This window comes from Anas platyrhynchos, chromosome 16 (assembly GCF_047663525.1).
Source record: "Anas platyrhynchos isolate ZD024472 breed Pekin duck chromosome 16, IASCAAS_PekinDuck_T2T, whole genome shotgun sequence".
Classification (NCBI taxonomy): Eukaryota; Metazoa; Chordata; class Aves; order Anseriformes; family Anatidae; genus Anas; species Anas platyrhynchos.
In genome coordinates this window covers 14586117-14608653 of record NC_092602.1, presented here as the reverse complement: position 1 = coordinate 14608653, position 22537 = coordinate 14586117, and the positions used below count along the sequence as shown (strand labels likewise).

Below are 22537 nucleotides of genomic sequence, written 5' to 3'. Positions count from 1 at the left end.
AACCAGGCGATCAGGCCCAGTCAGCATGGGTTTATAAAAGGCAGGTCCTGCTTGACGAACCTGATCTCCTTCTATGACAAAGTGACGTACTTGGTGGATGAGGGAAAGGTGGATGAGGGAAAGGCTGTGGATGTGGTGTACCTTGACTTCAGTAAGGCTTTTGACACCATTTCCCACAACATTCTCCTCAAGAAATTGGCTGCTCGTGGCTTGGACTGGCGCACACTTCGTTGGGTTAGAAACTGGCTGGATAGCTGGGCCCAAAAAGTTGTGGTGAACAGAGTCAAATCCAGCTGGAGGCCAGTCACTAGTGGAGTCCCCAAGGGCTCGGTACTGGGGCCGGTCCTCTTTAATATCTTTATCGATGATCTGGAGGAGGGCATTGAGTGCACCTTCAGTAAGTTTGCAGATGACACCAAGTTAGGTGTGTGTGTTGATCTGCTGGAGGGTAGGAAAGCTCTGCAGGAGGATCTGGAAAGGCTGGACCAATGGGCTGATGTCAACTGTATGGAGTTCAACTAGGCCAAGTGCCGGGTCCTACACCTGGGCTGCAACAACCCCAGGCAGAGCTACAGGCTGGGAGCTGAGTGGTTGGAGAGCTGCCTGGTGGAGAAGGACCTAGGAGTGATGGTTGATAGCCAGCTGAATATGAGCCAGCAGTGTGCTCAGGTGGCCAAGAAGGCCAACAGCATCCTGGCTTGTATAAGAAGCAGTGTGACCAGCAGGGCTAGGGAAGTGATTGTCCCCATGTACTCGGCTCTGGTGAGGCCGCACCTCGAGTACTGTGTTCAGTTTTGGGCCCCTCGCTACAAGAAGGACATCGAGGTGCTCGAGAGAATCCAGAGAAGGGCGACGAAGCTGGTGAGGGGTCTGGAGAACAAGTCTTATCAGGAGGAGCTAAGGGAGCTGGGTTTATTCAGCCTGGAGAAGAGGAAGCTCAGGGGTGACCTTATCGCTCTCTACAGGTACCTCAAAGGAGGCTGTAGCGAGGTGGGGGTTGGTCTATTCTCCCACGTACCTGGTGACAGGACGAGGGGGAATGGGCTAAAGTTGCACCAGGGGAGTTTTAGGTTAGATATTAGGAAGAACTTCTTTACCGAAAGGGTTGTTAGGCATTGGAATGGGCTGCCCAGGCAAGTGGTTGAGTCACCATCCATGGAGTTCTTTAAAAGACGTTTAGATGTTGAACTTAGTGATATGGTTTAGTGGAGGACTGATTAGTGTTAGGTCAGAGGTTGGACTCGATGATCTATGCAGTATTAGGCCACCAAAGACTAATCCTGAGCTTAAACAGCAGTTAATTTATTACTGGGCTCATTGAATAATGCATGAGACCTTCCATCTTTGACTAGTGAGCTTCATTTACGATTGCTGTCCAGTTCCCATAGGACTGCAATTGTCCTCTCCTGGTACTTAAATTCAAACATTCTGAATGTCATTTTGTGTAAGTATTCTGAAATACATAAGCATGGCTACACATTATTGAAATTTGGCCGAAATTTGGAGAGTATTTAACTATGCTTTCCATTTTTTCCTCCTGAAACTTTTAACATCCCAATCAATTCAGACTCAGATATAATATTCAGATCTTAATAAGGCTGTAAGCAAGCATTCATTTCCTTTATAATTTTCTATTAATTACAGAGCAGCTAATGCATTTTAAGAGTCAGCTATTAATTCATTTACATTGGCTGTCTTTTTAATTGCCTATTAAGTACCTGTACTCATTTGAAAGATTTACATGGAGTTGTTGCCAAAAATGTCTAGTGCAAATGTACCAGATTCATTTTCCACCTGAGTTCTCTATTGTTTCCTTCCAATATTTATCATGGTTACTTTCTTGTCACACAGTTAGCCTTTTAGCAGTTTAGATCTAAAAGCAGTTAAAGCAATTATCTTAAGTAAGTATCTTCCTCCATTTCCCTACCTGATGTTCTGATATTTAAAAAAAAAAAAGGGGGGGGGGGACAGGGAGAGGAAGAGAGGAGGATGGGCAGACTTGAGCAGATGTTGGCCAGACATGAATTATTTACAGTGAATAATTTTGTAATCTACAAAAGACTATATACTAAAAATTAAGACATGTCCCTGCAGCCATCTCTCTTACCATTTAATCCAGGAGATTACAATGTCATCCAATTATTGTTGCTGAGTATTTCAAAGAACTGAAAACCTGAATTTGACTGGGCTGAATCAACTGAGCATCATATGGAAAGTTATAAGATCAGATTAAAATGAGCAAGAAGACAGAAAATGAGCAGCAAATGAACATAAGGAACACAAAGCACAGGGATTTGGCCAAAATCACCACCATAACAATTACTTATCTATAACAAAAATCCACAGCCTAGCCAAACAATCTTCAAACAAAAAAACTCTTAATGAAAGAACCATCTCATTAAACTAATATGTCTCCAGATTCATTACTTGCTACCAGATACTTATGTCAATAAGTTCAATAAAATGTAACAGCAAACTATGGAACAACAGCCTGAGGAAGTTTATGTTTCACACAAGAACTAAAAAATGCAAAAATTAGGCAATTCCATGTTGGAAAGAAAAGGAGACATTTTTAACATCTCAAAATGTACAAATAGTTTTCTTAGTCATTGCATGTAGCAATATAAATGAGGTTTACTGTCTCAGACAAATTAGACAATAGCCTATTCTGCAACCCATTATTCCATTTTCCAGATTCCCAGTTCATGGTTAGTTGCCAGATAAACAAGATCTGAAGCAGAATCTATTAGAAGATTTACTGGAATGAATCTATCACTGCACAATACTTGCACTTTACAAAAAGCATTTTCCAGAAGAATATTCTACTAGAAGATTTCTGTCTCTATCAGTAATTGGTTGATGCCCTGAAGCAGGAGTCCTTTTATCTTTTTCCCCTCCTCTAATCTTATCTAACATAGCTGTGGATGTTCTTATTATCCATAGAAATGTATAATCCCTTTCGAATCCTACTAAGTCCTTATCTGTCCCACAGGGTAAATTTTCTTTGTGTAAAAAAAATCTGATTTCTTTTAGCCTTTTTAGTATCTGTAAGTGATCTATCTCCCTTGTCCTTGTATTATGAGAAAGGGTAAATAGAAGTTTCCTTCTGTATACTGTGTTATTTTGCATACCTCTTACACATTCTCATTTGATGAGGTTCTCCACCAGGATAACATTCTTAATCCTTTTCAACCTCATTTCACAGGGAAGCTGTTTGTTTAAATAGGACCTTTTTTCCATTTAGAGGTAGGAAATAAAACTACGAGATCTGAAATACATCATTTGATTCACTAGAGCTTTAATTTTACAGAAGTAGAATTCTATTGAAATCACCTTCTCCAAATTTTTAAGGCTTGTTTCTCCACTCCACCTGTGTCTATAATGGCAATATGTCATTTTCTGACCTCTTCTACATACTAGTTAATTTTGTTGTCCTTTTCAAAACCTCTTCTATACACTGAGCAGGCAGTTTACTGCAACTATCCAAAACAATTCCCAAATCTTTTTGTTCCAAGTCATTTGAATTCCAACACCATGCATAAACAAACCTCTAGGAGAGACAATCTGCACGTTGATTTCTCTACTTGAAATGTACTTGGTAAGTAATTGAAGAGGGATGGTGTCCTGGTTTCAGTTAGAACAGAATTAATTTTCTTCCTAGTAGCTGGTGGAATGCTGTGTTTTGGCTTAGGATGAGAAGAGTGCTGATAACACCCCGATGTTTTAATTGTTGCAGAGCAGTGCTTATACTAAGCCAAGGACATCTCAGCCTTTTGCTCTGTCCTGCCAACGGGCAGGCTGGGGGTGCAGTAAGAGCTGGGAGGGGACAGACCCAGGACAGGTGACCCAAACTAGCCAAAGGGGTATTCCATACCATCTGACATCATGCTAACAATATATAGGGGTGGCTAGCTGGGGGGAGGGGGCCGGACTGCTCAGGGTTAGGCTGGGCATCGGTCAGCGGGTGGTGAGCAAATGCATTGTGCATCACTTGTTTGTACATATTATTATTACTTTCCTATTATCACCATTGTATTATTATTATTATTGTTATTATTATTTTTGTTATTATTATTTTCCTGTCTTATTAAACTGTCTTTATCTCAACTCACGGGCTTCACTTTCCATTTCTCTCCCCCGTCCCAGAGAGGGAGGGGGGAGGGTGAGCGAACGGCTGCGTGGTGTTTAGCTGCCAGCCGGGTTAAACCACGACAGATGGGGAGGAGTGAGGGACCATCCATGGATATTTATTTTAAGACATGTAAATGGCTGTAATACTCCCATTCTATAGCACTTTATACTAGCAGTTGAATCTTAATAATAGATAAAGTTATATTTTATTTTGATGACATCCAGAGCCCCTATCTTAGCTTGCATAAGGTGCACTTAACACAGATGTCTCAGCTACATAAAGCTGGTTACTCAAGTAGTGTGGATAAAAGGAAGATTATTATACCAGCTGTACAGATGAGGCAATAAGACAGAGAGAATTAATGTTTTGCCCAAAGTCTCGTAAGACATTCATTATGAAGGTGGAAATTGAATCTAAAGTTCCCAAGACACAGTCTGGAACTTCAAACAAAACCACTGCTCTTCCCTATTCCTTAGAGAGAGAAACAACAACAACAACAACAACAACAACAACAACAAAAACACAACAACAAGCTAAATGAAATCAACCTCCCTTAGTATTCCTGTATTTTGTTTCATCCTCCTATGTTCATCTACTCTTATTTTGTTGTTGTTATTATTATTTTAATTGTTTATCATCCTTTTTCAAACTTGGTATCTTTTTGGGAAACCAGCACACTAGAGAGGTAGATGTTTAATATATAGATAATCCACTCATAATGACAAGCAAATCCTAAGGAAGGCAAAATGCTTGCATGCACAAAGTCTGTTTTTTGAATAGTAATTAAAGAACACGCATGAGGCTTTTCAGTAACACTCAGCTGCACAAAAGAAGCAGAAGCTACAGTGATAAGGCAGCTCTTTCTCAGCCAGCAGTGCTGATAATTAAGTGACCTTGTCAGAAATTATAGATGTTTACCAATTCAGCAGAGAATATGTGAGGAGGAAACAGAAAAGATAAAATTGCTTTTATATGTCAAATCAACTGTAAAAAAAAAAGCTGGCTTAAGATAGAAGAAGAAAAAAGTGACACCTAAATCTTTATATTCAGAAGCCAGTATATAATGGAACTGATATGACAAAAGGTTGAAGCATACCTTTGTGCAGTTTTGAAATTTTATATATGTAAATCAACTAAATGTAGGGTGTTGGGCTGCTTATTTAACAGCTGTACAATAGGGGCATTAATGTGACTTGGCTTGAGACATATTTCAGGCACAAGGAATATTTGTATCACTAAAAAAAAAAAACACCTGATAACTGCAATTAATTCATTACTATTTTACAAAGTATAGAACTTTGTGGATGTACATCCTAATGAATAAGTAGGGCAGTAAATGATAAAGACCATGGTTATTTTTGAGTCTCACATAATGAATTCGAGTCCTTTGTTGCCATGAGTAAGCACCCGTACTCTATGCACTACACTTTCCCCTGCTGAGAAGGGCAGCTTCCTTACATGCTCACAAAACCTTAGTGGAGTTGATGGAGTGGGGATCCCAACAAACAGTGCTGTCCTATTTTTAGGATGAATCTAGGAAGTAAGAATTATCCCAAAACTGACTTTAAACATTGCTTCTTCAAAACTCTCATTGTTTTAGCAGTTTGATCATTTCATGGGCTGTCATTGGCTCAGGCCCTGAATATAACTGGATAAGCTGTTCACACTAAGTTGCTTGTCAGTGTTTTGCATGTGAAAAGCTAAAATTCCCATCTGTACTAATGTCTTGGTACATGATTAAGGATGATAAGTTCGTTATATCTCTTTATTGTTGTGATGAACCTATGCTAGCTCCATGGGAAGTCAATAAACCCTAGGGGCTTCTTAAGAAGAAGGCAACTAGCCCAAAGGATTTTCCTCATCACATGCTCTGGTGGCAGGGCCAGTTTGGAAACCAAGTCCATGAGCCACCAGCTCTGCACTAGCTGAAAGCTCCCGTCTTTTGGTGCAGTTCTCAGCCATTCCAACCAAACTGCATGATGCTTCCTTTTGCAGACAATGGATGGCAAAACACTGGGCTTTGTGTACTCCTTAACAGCAGTCCTCTGCCCCCTTTGCAGTCACAAAACCATGGTCCAGACTATTACTTAGACCATCTACACTGAAGGACAGAATTTATCTTCTGCTTTTACAACATACATTGAGATCCCAGCAGCTTCACTAGCCAGGTTCTATGATCTTGCCAAGACGATTGGCTCCGGGGCAGATGCATTCTGCAGCGGAGCGGGGGATTGAGACAGGCAGGGCTTTTTTTCGGCATTGAGGCCACTCGAAGAAGCCAAGGGAGCCACCAGGGCCTGGCAGCCCTTGTGAGGGAGGTTGATGAGGCATAGGCAGAGCCAGCAGCGCCCCCTCCCCAGCCGTTCAAAAGCTGCTCCTAGGGAGCGGGAGTGACTAGGAGCCCAGCGAACAGGATGTGGCGTGGCGGAAGGGCGTGGCACGGCAGTTTGCACAGCAGTTCACACGGGCAGGGCAAGCAGGTGGGGTGAGCAGGCAGGTTGCCCTCATGGGTTGCCCTCACCACTCTTTTGCAGCGGTCTTTCCCATCAGTACTTGTAAGCTGCTTGCAAGGAACCTGGCCATGGTATCAACCAGGCAGAAATCCATGGCCTCCACATCTCTTGCAGCTTTTACAGCCACAGTCACCAACCTGACTACTCAGAAAGAGGGCTCGAGGAAACACACCACTGTCCAGGTCTTGGGCTGCAGAGTGTGCCTGAGTCACCTGTCAGTATCCAACAGCAGCAGCAAGGGGTATGCCTGTGGGAGGTGTGCCCAAGTTGAAGAGCTGCTCAGCCAGGTTGCAGAGTTTTGGGGGTAGGTGAGCAGGCTCAGGAGCACCAGGGAGTCAGAGAGGGAAATTGACTGGTGGAGCTGTACTCTACCCTCTCTGAGACAGACTCAGAAGCCTGCCACAACACAAGTGTCTCCTACTACACAGAAGACAAAAGTTCTCTCATCCCGCCGGGCAGTAGGAGGAGACCTAGGCCAAGCGGGGAGAATGAAGGCAGGTTCCTGTTCGGGGTGGTAGGTGAGCCCTGCCCCTGCCCACCTCACCTTTCCATCTACCCTTTTATAACATGTATGAGGTTCTAGAACACAACAGTCAGAACAATGAAGTAGACGAAAGCCCGTCCCAGCTGGGGAGGGTGACTATGGCAAGGCAACCTACCCCCAGCATTACTACATCATCTGTCAAAAAAGAAAGAAGGGTTATTCTTATGGGGGACTCCCTTTTGAAAGGGACAGAGGGCCCAATATGCTGACCAGACCCAACCCACAGGGAAGTCTGTTGCCTCCCCGGGGCTCAGGTGAGAGACTTAGCTAAGAAAGTCAAGCGCCTGGTACAGCCCACCGACTACTGCCCACTACAGGTCTTTCAGGCTGGTAATGACAAGGTAGCAATGAGAAGTCTGAGAGCGATCAAAAGGGACATTAGGGCTTTGGGGCGATTACTTAAAGGATCGGGGTACAGGTTGTGTTTGCCTTTGTCCTTCCAATAGGGGGGATTGATGCTAACGAGTGGGCTCATCACATTAATACATGGCTTCGGGACTGGTGAAACTGGCAGAACTTTGAGTTTGTTGATCATGGGAAGGTCTATGTGACACCAGGCCTGCTGGCACCAGATGGGATGCACAGCGAGGGGTAAGGATTTTTGCTCAGGAGTTGTCAGGGCTGATAGATAGGGCTTTAAACTAGAGTCAAAGGGGGAAGGGCATAAAACCAGGCATGCCAGTGATGAGCTAAGGGGTGGTGTACTAGAATCAGAGGGACTGTGTGCCACAGAGGTCCTTCGGTTGGCTCTACAAGGTGCTGCTTGTAGGGGGTGCATTTGAAGTGCTTCTACGCAAACGCACACAGTATGAGGAATAAAATGGATGCGCTAGAAGTCTTGGTCCAGTCCCACAGCTATGACATCACCAGCATAAGTGAAACCTGTGGCTGGTGTGCTGCAATAGATGGTTACAGGCTCTTCAGGAGGGATAGGCAGGGTAGGCAAGGTAGCAGGGTGGCGATGTATGTGAAGCATGGGCTGGACTGTGTGGAACTTCAAGTTGGCGATGGCAAAGTTGAGAGCCTCTGGGTAATGATTAAGGGACGAACAGATAAAGGATGTTGTAGTGGGAGTCTATTACAGTCCACCAGGTCAGGACAACAATGCCAATGAATTACTCTTTACAGAACTATGAGATGCCTCGAGATCAACTCCCCTTGTCCTTATGGGGGATTTCAACTTGCCAGACGTCAACTGGGATCACCACATGACTGACATGAGCAAGTCCAGGAGTTTTGTAAAGCACCTAGATAACTTGGTGCAGGTGCTAAGGGAGCCAACTAGGAAAGGTGCCCTCCTAGATCTGTTGCTGGAGAATAGAGAGGGTCTTGTAGGAGACGTGGCAATTGGCAGCTGTCTCGGTCATAGTGACCACGAAGTGGTTGAGTTTAGAATTCATGGTGACAGAAGGAAAACTGCCACCAAAATTTCAACCCTGAATATGGGAAAAGCAGACTTCAGACTGCTCAGGAAACTAGTCAGCAAGCTCCCCTGGAAAACTGCTTTTGAAGGCATTGGCATCCATCAGTGCTGGACAATCTTTAAGCTCTGCCTCCTAAAAGCACAAGATCAGGTAATTCCAAAATATCAGAAGTCAGGCAAGCGGGGCAGGAGGCCGGCCTGGCTGACCAGGGTTCTTCTACTGGAGCTTAGGCGAAAAAAGAAAGTGTATGGCTGTTGGAAGACAGGTTAGGTGAAGAGGAAGAAATATAGGGATGCTGTTCATGTTTCTAGGGAGAAAATTTGTGTGGCCAAAGCCCAACTAGAGTTGAAGTTGGCCATGTCTGTGAGAGACAATAAAAAAGGTTTTTTTAGATATGTGAACAGAAAAAGGTAGACCAAAAAAAACATAGGTCTGCAACTTGATGGGGAAGGTCTCCTCACAGGCAATGACATAGGCAAGGCAGAGACATTTAATGCCTTCTTCGCCTTTGTCTTCAGCACTGATGATGGGCTTCAGGACCCAGGGTACTCTGAGCTGGAGGACCATGATGATGGGAATGACAAACTCCCAACTGACCCTGAACACGTGCGGGATTTGCTGCTCCGCCTGGATCCGTACAAGTCCATCGGTCCAGATGGGATTCATCCCAGAGTGCTTAAAGAGCTGGCTGATGTCATCACGGGACCTCTCTCAATTATTTTTCGATGACCTTGGGAATCTGGAGAGGTCCCAGTAGGCTGGAAGCTGGCAAATGTTGTGCCAATTTTCAAGAAGGGTAAGAAGACCCTAGCAATTACAGGCCTGTCAGTCTCACGTCAGTGCCTGGTAAAATTATGGAGAAGTTGATTCTTGAAGTTATTGAAGCGTACCTAGGGGACAATGTGGTCATTGTCCCCCCAGCCCAAACCAACATGGGTTCATGAAGGGTAGGTCCTGCCTAACAAATTTGATTTCCTTTTATGACAAGATCACCCATCTAGTCAATCAAGGGAAACCAGCTGATGTGATCTTTTTGGACTTCAGCAAAGCTTTTGACACGGTTTCCCATAGGATCCTACTGGACAAAATGTCCATCATACAACTTAACATAAACATCATCTGACGGGTGAGCAATTGGCTGACAAGCAGGGCCCAAAGGGTTGTGGTAAATGGGGCCACAGCTGGTTGGTGGATGGACACTAGTGGGGTCCCTCAAGGCTCCATTTTAGAGCCAGTCCTCTTCAATGTTTTATAAATGATTTGGATGTAGGACTAGAAGGTGTTCTGAGCAAATTTGCTGACGACACCAAACTTGGAGGGGGTGATTGTCCTGCTATACTTTGCGCTGGTGCGGCCTCACCTCAAACACTGTGTGCAGTTCTGGGCACCACAGTACAAGAAGAACATTAATTATTAATTTATAATAATTAATTAATTGGAGAGTGTCCAGAGGAAGGTGACAAAGATGGTGAATGGCCTAGAAGGGAACATGAGGAGCAGCTGAGGTCACTGGGCTCATTCAGCCTGGAGAAGAGGAGGCTGAGGGGGGACCTCATCGCAGTCTACAACTTCCTCACGAGGGGGAGTGGAGAGGCAGGTGACCCATTCTGTGTAAACGCCAGTGATAGGGCCTGTGGGAATGGTGTTAAGCTGAGACAGGGGAAGTCTAGGCTTGACATCAGGAAGAGGTTCTTCACCGAGAGGGTTGCTGCACAGTGGAACGGGCTCCCCGGTGAAGTAGTCACTGCAGCAAGCCTGTCTGAATTTAAAAAGCAATTGGACTGTTCACTTAGTCACATGGTCTAAACTTTTGTGTAGACATTTGTGGTGCCAGGAGTTGGACTTGATGATCCTTATGGGTCCCTTCCAACTCAGGATATTCTATGACTCTACGATCTCTCCTGATAGTGCCAAGTTCTAGAATTAGCAGAGAGAACAGAGTTCACATAACAGACATGCAAACATTTCCAGAGTAGTGACTGAACTCTTAAAACCAGAACACATTTCTGTTTCTCATATTAAGACAGTACTTTACTTCATAAAGCAATTATGACATTTGCTCATCAATTCTCAGAAAGAAATCATACACTTCAGAAGCAAATGTCATAATTTCATATATATTTTTTTAATAAAATGATTACACCTCTGCTTTACATTTAAAAAAAAATAATCAGCCTTTAGTATCACACTGTGACTGGCTTCTCTAGAACAATAAAGTTTCACCATTTAAAAGTTACCCACATGCTATTGCAGAGTACTAAAACTACTGCTCCCATGCAGTGCTCCAGTAACCTAGTGGAGGGACTAAGGGAATACATGCAGCAATGAGCCCTGCACTGTGCTCCAGCCAGCTAGCAGCAATCCCCAGCTCACTATTATGCCAAAGATCTCTTCAATTTTACTTGGAAAAGATTAAAAAAAAAAAAAAGTAAAAATAAATAAATAAATAAATAAATCACACCCTGCAAAATGTTTAAGGAAGGAAATTCATTGGCAATGGCAGTATTTGCATTTCCTTAAGTGTGATAGCTGTAAAACATACCTGGCAAATTAATAATAGTATGAATTTTAAATTATGCACCAGGTCTCTGTGAGATTAAATCAATGTGGCATAATTAACACTTTTCTCTCCCAGATAAAGGTTTTCTGTGCTGTCAAAATTTTTTAATATACTTCAGTCTGAATAGATGATTTTTTTTTTTTCAATACATATTAGTTGGCAGGGAAAAAAGCAAAATCACTTGTGACCTCTTAACTTAGAGAAATAGATCAGGGTTTTTCAGAAGTCTGCATGCAGCATTTTCCAAAATAAGCAGCAAAACAGAATGGGAATAATACTGTTTTAACATTTGGTGCTAAGTGGTTGTTTTCATGTAGAAAAATTCAGTTTTTTATTTGTTTGTTTTTAGGACTATAGACCAAGAAAAACAGAATTTCAGTATTAGACCATGCAAATAGTTACCCACCATGTTGAAAATAAGGGTAGAATTTTATCGTATATACAATTTGGGGGTTACATACGCTTACATTATTGACACTCACCACTGAAATTGATTTTGGCATGGGTCCCTGATTTGTCCAAGTAAACAAAGATAATACTTACAGGTATTTTTTTTTTTTTCTAACATTATATGTTAACAAGAATTGAACAGAGCTGTTAAGAAATATTGTTTTTTCAAAATATTGTATAGTCAAGAATGAGCCACAATCACCTTCAGTTCAGAAACCCAAGCATCACAACTATTTTTGTGCTGCTGCTTTTGCAGTTAAAACATGTCCACCAGTGGTTCAGTTGTACCACTAGTGTGAGCAATGGATAACTTTCAGCACATACAAGGTTTGTGGAAATTGAAATGAATAGAAAAGCTGCAGCAACTAGTACCTGCTAGAGATGGCTGAAAAACCTGCAGAAAAACACAAAATTGCTCAAAATTCCATGTACTACATTAAGAATGTAGAGTGGGACCTTTTTTCCAATATGGAAAACAAAATAATTCAGTTATTTCTATAGACAATGAAACTTTTAAAGACACTTAAGATTTTAATAGAAAGCAAACGTTTTGTTGCATATACAAGCACATTTTAAGCAAAAATACCCAAATCTGACTCAACTATTTGATATTAGGATATTAATATTCTGTCATGCAGAGAAAAAAAAAAATCCCACACCATCAGCTTTCATCTGGAGTGAAACATGTCAAAGTTTAAATAAAATACAAGTTCTGTATAGTGAAGTGTAAACCCTTCTGTGGGTAAAGTGGGTGACAATTTTGTTTCAAAATTAAAATCCTCCCCCAAAAAATAGGTAGTTGTGCCCACCTTGACTAGCTGGTTTTATGTAACTATGGGAGAGGTCTTAGAGTCTCTTGCTTGTCATCATATATAATCCTTACTTTTCCTATCTGCTAGAAGGAGCAATTTACTACTCATTAGTGTATTTTTCATGTTAAATAAGTTTTGCAGTAGCTACAACAATGAACAACACTGCTCAGGCCCAGGTAAGCAAGACTACGCCACATTCAATTTATGCTGTACCATTACCACCGGATGGCATTAGTTAGTTGTGCTACAGGAATGGATGTGAAAAGGAACAATTACATCTGCACAGCTTTTACCAATAAGAATTAAAGCATTAAAATCTAGTAGTTACAGTATTATAAAGGAAGGCCTATTGACTTTGCATTTTCTTCACAGTACTCATGACTGGATTTCGTGAACAAAGACTAATAAAGTAGTGTGTCATGCTGTTTACATATAGAAAGGACAATCAGTAATAAACCAGAATGCAATAATATTCCAGTTGCTTTTCCCCCCCTCACATATTAGCATTTTTGAGTACTGTTACTGTACACCTCATAACAGGTAAATTCAAGTCCCAGCAATGGAAAACAACGCAGGTCAAAGCCATATTGCTGACAACCAAGTTTCAGAGCATTTCCAAAATCCCAAGGATCTTGAAATTGAGTGCTTCAGTCCAGGCTGATAGATGGGTTTCCTTCCTTTCACTGTGTGTTTTAGAGTCACACCAAAAATAAATAAATAATGAAACTGAACAACCACTGCCCTCAGATCTTTAACCCAACACAGCGAGACCTACACCCTGGCCTGTGACAGTGTTTCATTCACTGCTCCCCATGATGTCCCTTCTTTTCTTTTGGAGCACTGAAGGCAAAGAAACCAAACCTCTGAGGGGAGCAATGAACTCTTTTTCCCCCCCTTCCCTCTAAATGTTTCCTCTTAAGGGTATTTTCACAGGAGAGAGATAACATTGGACTATAGACCTCATTACTTCCCCTCTCTCCTGCTCCCCCAAGGTGACTCCAAATTTGTCTTTGCATCACTTCAGCAGAAATCACTGAAAAGTAAAAAGAGCAGTATAGAAGTGAAGGAGGTGGTAGGGCGGCTTTGTGTTCAGGTGTTTGTGAGAGAACGGAAATCTTAGGAAGGTTGTTGAATTGTCTCTCAAGTGCTATATTGTCTTGACTTTCTCCAGGCCAGCTTAGCCATTCACTGGGTGACCGAAAATGATCGCATGAAGATCTGGAAAAGTGAGAGAAAAGAGGAAAGGAGAAGAGAATTTCTTTAGAAAAGGGAATGTGGAATAATTAAAAACCACACACACACAAACCACTCTGAAAACAGGAAGCTCACTGCTTCCAAATACAAATAGAAATTGATAATAAAAATACACATCAAAACATAATTCCCTAAAGTGTAATTACTAAGCCATATATATGATTTGTTGTTGATTGAGATGTTCAGGGCTGGAAGTGGTGATGCCTGCAACAAAACCATAGTAAATCTGACTATTCTTGATTATTTCATGCTTTGAGCAAAACACATCTTTTGAGAAGCAGTTTTAAATGCTCAGTGAAGAGTAAAGGTGTGGTGGTTTTACCGTGCCGGGCAGCTAAACCCCACAACCGCTCTCTCACCCCCCCTCCTTTAGATGAGGAGGGGGAGAAGTAAAGCAAAGAACAACTCACGGGTTGAGATAAGGATAATTTAATTAAAGAGAAATAATAATAATTAAATAAAGATTATTATGAACTAAACAATTTAACTAAGGGGAAATAAAAAGGGAAAGGGCAAAAGGGAGGGGAAAAGGGAAAAAAAAAAAATAAAAAGAAGGGAGGAAAACAAACAAGTAACATAAATGAAGGCTATATGGAAGTGCAGAGGAAAGAAATTACTACTTCCCACAAATGAGCGATGATTGACCACATCCTTGAAGCAAGGCCTCAATGCACACAGCCGGTGTTTGAGAGGAGGACCGTTGTTTTCCCAACGAGAGCCCACCCCTCCCCTCTTCTTCCTGTTTCCACCTTTTATTGCTGAGTGTGACATCACATGGTATGGAATATCCCTTTGATTGGTTTAGGTCAGCTGCCCTGGTGATGTTTCTCTCCTCACTTTTTGCCCATCCCCTAGGAGGGTTAGAGAAAGGCCCGATGCTGTGCCACTGCTGTTCAGCAGTAGACACAACACTGGTGTGATAACACTGCTGTTCCAGCTACAAGTACAGAGTACGGCACTGTGTGGGCTGCTGCAGGGAAAGTTAACATTCCAGCCAGACCCAGTACAAAGGGACAGTTTCCAGTGTATCATGGCAGAGATAAATTAATAACTAAAAATTAATTTGTTTGCTCTAAAAGTTAACATTAATCACTTACGAACACTTAAAGCATCAAGAGCACAACTTGAAAACAATGTTTGCTTCTCCATAACCTGTAGTAAAGAACAGTATTTGATAGAGAAAAGGGGTTTGTTATAAATTGCCCCCTTAATTAATTTTCAGAGAGCATTGCATTAATAATAGAAAGGAATTTATTGAGTAAGCAACAGCAAGCAAAACAGTGCTGGGCGGCCGGGGAGTCTTGGCTCCGCCAACGGTGCGCACCTCACCCCCACCAGGGTCCCTTTTTATATCTTGGTAATTCCGGGATTACGCAGCACATCCTGGTATATTCTGTGACTGCGTGCACTGTTGCTAGGGGGTCGTCTCTGTCCCTCTGGTGGTTGTGAAGATGAAGGCTGTAGTCTTCCTCGGCGTTGTGGTTCGACTTTCTTTATTTGATCATGTTGGCCCAACGTGAGACAGGAAGGCAAGATGTTGATACATTAGTTTAGCAACTTATCAGGAGATGGTTACATGAGCTTTGCAACAGTGTCTTTGAACAAAAGAGGCAACTGAGATGCAGAAGGAGAGAAGGGGAGGGGGTTCTCTTTTTTGTTACATTAAGCAAAAGAATTTTCATAGTTTCTAGCCAAGTATTATACAGCTCCTTACTTCAGCAGGGAGCCTTCGCAACTCCCGCTCCTCAAACGGAACTCCTTGTTTTTATAATACAAAAGACAATGAACAAACATTTATTGTGTATTACAGGGTTGTGTTTGTTTTATGAAGCTCCTGGATACGTTTCCCTTATGTAAGGTCTAATTTATGTTAATCTAATCAGCATTCTGCTGGATATTCTTTCTTTTTTTTTTTTTTTTAAATAAGGGCCAATGGAATTATTATTATGAGCAATTCCTGAACACTAACATTCACCATGATACAAGAAGTGACCTTCACACTGCTCCTAATTGCTAACACAAAACCTAGCAAAGGGCTAATACAATCTGCTGCTGCCACAAAACACAAAGAAATTACTTGTATGAAGTAGAATCAAAGCCTTGAATGACCACGTGGTAAATTTTAGGATTGGAATAATGCTATGAATCTAATAGGACAGAATACAAATGTGCATATTAGGCACTGGCCAGATCACTAGTTCCTTTTAACTAAGGCAGGCATTGACACGGGGAAGCTGAGACTCAGGTAGCATAGGCACAAGTAACAGTACAACTCAGCAACTAACCAGAAGAATGGTATGAATCTCCATTTTTCATCTCACTTACATAACTGGAAAGCCAGATAGCAACAGAATTTTAGTCATTAGCAACCTGGGGTAAACATGAAGAAATAGCCTACAGACAAAAGCCTGTTCTCCTAGAAGCTCACTGCATTTTAACTGTGTAACCCCCGAAGTCTTAGAATAGTTTTATTCTCCTTCAACTTATGTAATGAAATGATATTCAAACAGTTTGTAAACTTGTAAGCTCCTAAAGTGCTGTTATCGAGAATATAGGTTATGGTAACTCAGGAAAAAAATAAATAAATAAAACAACAAAAAAACAATACTGAAAAATTGGAAAAGCTGGAGAAAGCTTTTCAGCAAGCTCCTCTGAAAATGGCAAAGCCAAATTGCAGTCTTGCTACCTATATCATGCATCTGGAAATGTGTGAACCATTATACTTACATGGCAAACACAACAGACTGATATCTCATAAAACATGACTAGCAGTTTACTAAAGAGAACATAGGAGTCATTTGCTATTACTGTACCTCTGCTTTTTGTCAGAAGTGTGGTTACATCCCCTAAAAAACATGGACATCCTCCCTTGCCTTCACCCTTTTATTTTTTTTACCTCACATCCAAACAAAAGGGAAAATACATGTATAGTAGCAAATCTCTTCTCCTATAAGAGGATCTAAATGTAATGTATTTATGAATCACATTAATAGTGGAATAATGAACAGATGAATAAGAATGAAAGCATTTACATAGCAAAAAGAATTAGCTTTTACTATAAATTATTAATAGCCAAATAATGACAATATGAAATAATAATAAACAATGGCACAGCGATTATCACCCAAAGGAGAAATAGCTTGACTTAACAAAGAATCCTACATAACAGATATGCTAATCTTATTTTCCAATTTCTAGAAACATTTTCTGTTACTTTTCAAAAACTCATTATCAAAGTCACAAGTAGGTAACTACTCAACCATTGCAATATTTTGGTTGTAAAACAATTTCATAGTTATTATAAAGTTTCTCTCATCACTCTGTGGGAGATCAGGATGAATTCATTTATGCAAGAGTAATTTCTTCCACAGTCATTTTGTGAGATGATTTATTTGTAGAGGTGGACAGAAAATAATAAAGTCCCAGATTTAAATAGCACCTTTCATCCCAAAGGATCCTAATGTGCTTTACAAGATACATCTCTACACAGGAATGTCACTTGCCCCTGAAGTGATAGATGGCACCTGTTTAGGAGCATGCACAGAAACACTCCATAACAGTTTAAAGCAGGCAGTGAAGAATACCAGAGCCAGTAGAAACCACAGGTGGGATTGGAATATACTCCTAGTAAGTACATCAAAACTTTTGCAAGATATCACAATGTACTTTATCAAGAACAACTGCATGGCTTTTAAGTCCCACAATGTACTTCTACTGCTACTACTTCTGCTGCATAATTTACAGAAGATCCCAATTCTGCAGGACACTCAAGTTCCATTTTTAAATGTTATAAGGAAAAATAATGTTCAGAGTTGATATTTGCTAGCAATAAAACACACCCTACCATTTGATCCATGCAGAGGAACCCACTTGTACATATTTCAGAGTCACTTAACCATTGTGAATCTCCAGCTTCATATAGCCAGAACATTGAGGGGGAAGAGAGGAAGGAGGAGAAAAACAACAAACAAACAAACAAACAAAGGAGCACCTGAATTTTCCAGGCAGTTAACCCTCACCATACTTTTCTTCTACAATAATTTCTAAAACATCTCATATGCCATGCCCTGCACTCCCTCCCCCCCACAAAAAAACAAACAAACAAAACAAAACAAAAAAACACTGAAATATAATCAACCAAACCCCCAACCAATAAAAATATTAAACAGCAAATCATTGCTGAAGTATCAGGTGACCAGCATTTGTTCAGTAATTCTCTTGCTAATAAAACAGGGTCCTAAATAACAGCCAGGCATAATAACATTCACCTGTTCACAGAGTCAACCTTATACAAAATTAATTGCAGTCAACCAAAAGGCTTCCACTGACTTCACTGGCTTCGGGCTATGTATTGTTTTGCTCTTTCAAATCTACTGGAAACAGGACACTTCTTTTTAATTTTACTTTTTCCATTTTATCACGTAGTACTTGAATCTACTTTTTTGGCCAGCCGTTTCTCCTTTTGCCCCAAAGGACTTATTATTCAGTGCCAACAGCAGACCAGAACCACACAGATAGAATCATTGAATGCAAAGTCTGTTGATGACAGCAGTTCAAGAAAAACCCAGCAGCATAACTGCAGACAATTTATTGTACGTTTGATACGCATTTTTAATGGTGTCTAAGTAGTAGGTGGTGCAGTCTTTCCAACAGAAGAAAGTAAATAACAATTGCATGCATAAAATTTATAGAGCATTAAGGTTTCCCATAGAACAATTATTTAGGTCACAAGAATTACAGACAGGGAATTTAGGCATGGATTAATAAAAAAACAATTTCCACTATCAGTGTTTTTCAGTATGTTTGATAATCCTTTTCTTTTCTTTCCTTTTTTTTTTTTTTTTTTTTTTTTTTAATGAGGCATAACCACCTTTACCCCTTAGGTCAATACCCAAATGGTTTGCATAATGTGTACAGAGGATAATAAATTGGGTCCATTTTCTGATCGTCATTTAGTCCTGAAGCAATCTGTTACACAAATCTGTTCCATGCTTGTTGGTAGTACAGCTTCAGTTTATTTTACAAAATTTTGTTTGTTCAGGATTTTTGTTTTTTTAAATTTTCTTGATGTAGTTCTGTTTTGTTTTATTTTTTTAGCTATGTCCCTTCTTCATGTATGCATCCTGCAATTATAATGTCCTTTTCAGGTCATGGTAGGGTTTGTATGTGCCTGAAAACCACAAGTGTCGCCATAATAAGAAAGTATTAACACTGAAGTTGTGCATGTGCTTGATTTTCATCCTTAAGACTCTGTTATATACATGTCAAAACACAGTAGAAACAAAGCATCTCTATAAATTTATTGTATAAGTTTCAAAATGTATTCATTCTTTGTTTTCTATAACTATGTCCAAAGAATAATTCAATTTCTCAGCCACTTCTTGCTGTTTCCAGGTATGGTTCCATCCCACACTAATAACAAAATAGCATGCAGACATTTGGAGGAGCCAGAATCACCTTATGCTGTGTATTTTCAGGTATACAAAGTTGAGTTTTCCTTCCACACTTTTCTCTTTCTCCCTCATTCTCTTGAGGATTGGATAAACTTTCATTGGTGGATGTTTAGTAAAGGTCACTACATTTATAAATATGATCAGAATCATCCACTAAAGCATGAAAGTTTCTGTGTTTCCTGACAAAATGTAATTAATTTCTACAATCTTCCTTGTCTATGAGTACATGAAAGTACACTTTTAAATTATCATAAATCTAAATAAAACAAGGATGTGCACAAGGTTTGTATGAGGGATTGTCAATTAAAGCCCTATTTCTGTAAAGGAAAGCCTAAAACTTGCTTGTAGCAGCTGATGTATGAAGTATCATATGCATGTATTAAGGTCAGGTTTCAAATTTATGGTAACTAGCTATCACTAAATGTTTAGAAGCTGACATATTTCAGTCATTATGCCCAGTTGGTTGATTTTTTCCAGACAACTCATTAACAGCAGCAGCAGTCTTCTGCAAGGGCACAGAGATTTTTTCCTTGACAGGATTTTTATGACACCTGATGGGCACTTCTGGACAATGCTGCAACATAAATATGTAAATATTTATATTTATATTTATTTTTCGATCATAATGGTGCAAAACAAGGACTTCTAGGTATGTCTTTTTTAATATCTGCATTAAATAAGGCAGTGGTTTTCCAGCATACAAAAATACCATGTGTTACAGTTTAGAAAACAGAGAAGTATGCAATATGCAATAGCAAGATGAAAAGTATCTTTACTAGAACATTACTACTCATACCTTAGTCCTGTTGGCATCTCTTGGGAAAACTGCATTCCTAAAATGATTTAAATTGTCACGGGAGATTTGATTACCTCAGATTAAAACATCTCATCCCATTAAAAAGAAAAAAATAGGAACTCCAGAACTATCAAGTTCCTTAAAAGATATGGATATACTCTTTGAAAATTGATTTAGAATATTACTCAATAAAAATAAAAAAATGCACAAAACCATTAAATGTAAAACATTGGTGTAAACGTGTCTTGGTTCCAGGCACTTGATACTATGATGAGAACAACAGAAAAGAATTCAGTTTTCCTGTGTGCTGATGATTCCCAATGAGATTCTTATGTGAAATTAAAGAATGAAGTCAAAGCAGGCACGAAGAAACTATGCTATCAATTATGTGAACCATCACAGGTATCTGGATTTGTCTACCAGACACAGTTGTTGAGGCAAAAACATCGGGGTCATTAAAAATCATGATAGCATCTTGTGGTTAATGGAGTACTACAGAAAAAGGAAATGAGCCTTGAGAAGCCGAATGCCCTTTACTCAGTCCCCAAACATTATTTCTTCTTGTCCTTATGTTCTAAATTAATATCTTGTTTTCCAACCAGTGTAGCATTTCCATTACAATCACATGCCACTTTGGTTTAGCAAAGCCATTAACCACACTATTTACATCAATTACCATGCAACACTTTCTCCCACTATTGCTACTAATTCCCTCATCTGAAACATCTTTCTGTGAGGAAATTTAACATGTCAGCAATATCTAGAAAGTGTTATCAATGCTGTTGCTGCTTAATCACTAATCAGTGTACCCCAAGAGCTGCAGACAACAATGATCTGTGGTTATATATTTGTATTAACTATGTGATTTTCAGTTAGCCACATGAAATTAGCTGGAGAAATAGAGCACAGAGCACTCTATAAAAAAATAGTAATATGAGTCAGGTTTGAGATGGAATGAGGCAAGAAGTTGGCAGGGTCTATATATACTTATACATCTCCCTATACCATGTGCTGAAATAGTATATTCCTCAACAAATGCTGCATTGTAGCTGACATTTAGGTAATGATGTCAATGTGGTTATATCAGAACTTATCCAAGGCACAAAATTTGCCCAGATGTTTTTCCCAATAGTTAACAGTGGTTTTTTTTTTGTTTGTTTGTTTTGTTTTATTTTTTCCCAGATAAAAAAACAATGCAGTAATTTTTGCAATTATTTTGAAGCTGAAGAATCAAGTTCCCACAAACACAGTAATACAATGATTTGCAAAACAACACATCTCTCAGACTACAAACTTATTCTATGGCAATATCAGAATAATTTAACATGTGATGTAAGCGCCATTAAAAACAAACATTCATCCATTTCTAACACTGTGTATATTGCTAGTAACAATCATTTGTAAATGATTGTTAAAAACAAAACAAAAGAAAACAAAACTTGTAAAAAACATTTACTGTATCCGAGTTTGCACGCTCTCTGTGGTTTTCAGGAAAGGCTGGTAGAGGAGTGAGAAGAACAGTGTTGAACAAGTTGTTTCATATCTGAGCTATAAAACTGGAGTCATGACATTTGTCATGATCTTTTTCCAGATGTTACAAATTAAATCAATGTAAGATTTCTACAGCCAGTCCTAAAATAGAACTGATGGTCCAGCTATATATTAAATATACATGTAATTCAGACAAAAATATTTAAGTGGGACAGATTTAATTTATATTGTAATTCTGCCCTGCATTCAAATGCCTAACTCTGCCATGAACTCTGCCCACTGAACACTCAAAATTAAACTTATTATTTGGAACCTGGTATTTTGTATCCTCAGCAGGGCTTGATATTTCTCATTGAATGAAGACTAGGATATCTTACAAATGTTTTGTCCTGGGCTCAAATTCATCTATTTCCAACAAAAGAAGAAGAGACTGAAATGAGCCTTCTACTAAAATAAAAATGGATGATGCCTATCTGCCCAGAAAAGTTGTGGATGGCCCATCCCTGGATGTGTTCAAGGTCAGGTTAGATGGGGCCAACCTGATCTAGTTGGGTAGCATTCCTGCCCATGGCAGGGGGTTGGAACTACGTGATCTTTAAGGTCCCTTCCAACCCAAGCCATTCTGTGATTCTATACCTAAGAAAAAGTGGCTGGTCAGAAGTTGTGAGACTGCTCTGATAATGTGCCAGTTCATTTGAAGCTCAGAGTGGAGACCATGTGAACAGACAGTCAAGTCGGTCTTCTGCCTTCCTCTTGGGCTGGAGTCCCTGGATTTGTAAGTGATGGGTAGCTGAATCTCCCACCTCTAAAACAAGACAGCCTGGGCACCTGCACATTGGGTACTCATGCAACCAGTAGAAATGAAAATTTCTGCTTCAGAGTGAGTGCAGTGAAATTTCTGAGTGCCTCAATACAGTTAAATATTTTAAAATTATCCACACAGAAAGGAATTAGACTATTGTACTTTCAAAAATGAGAATATTCTCCTGGAATGAAATGACATTATTTCAATAGACTTGCCACATTCTTTATGTATGTTTTCTATTATTTTTCCCTCAGCATCAGAAAGATATACATTCCTCCTCCTGCTGTCCCCCTAAACTCTTTA

At 40.0% G+C, this 22537-nt stretch overlaps 3 long non-coding RNA genes across 3 annotated transcripts in view; 1 reads left to right on the top strand and 2 right to left on the bottom strand.

Annotated features, from left to right (window-relative positions):
* LOC119718637 (uncharacterized) overlaps nt 1–22537 on the top strand; it is a 40187-nt gene that overhangs the window by 3373 nt on the left and 14277 nt on the right. The window contains exon 2 of the long non-coding RNA XR_005269772.2: nt 19084–19166. This is a non-coding gene — a long non-coding RNA (uncharacterized lncRNA). The remainder of the gene's footprint in view (nt 1–19083; nt 19167–22537) is intronic.
* Nucleotides 11488–14868, bottom strand: LOC139998815 (uncharacterized). Its single transcript, XR_011803789.1, has 2 exons — nt 14310–14868; nt 11488–13653 (listed from the first exon to the last, which is right to left on the bottom strand). It is a non-coding gene; the product is annotated as an uncharacterized lncRNA (long non-coding RNA).
* Nucleotides 14923–22537, bottom strand: part of LOC139998816 (uncharacterized) — a 76827-nt gene continuing 69212 nt past the window's right edge. The window contains exon 4 of the long non-coding RNA XR_011803790.1: nt 14923–15180. This is a non-coding gene — a long non-coding RNA (uncharacterized lncRNA). The remainder of the gene's footprint in view (nt 15181–22537) is intronic.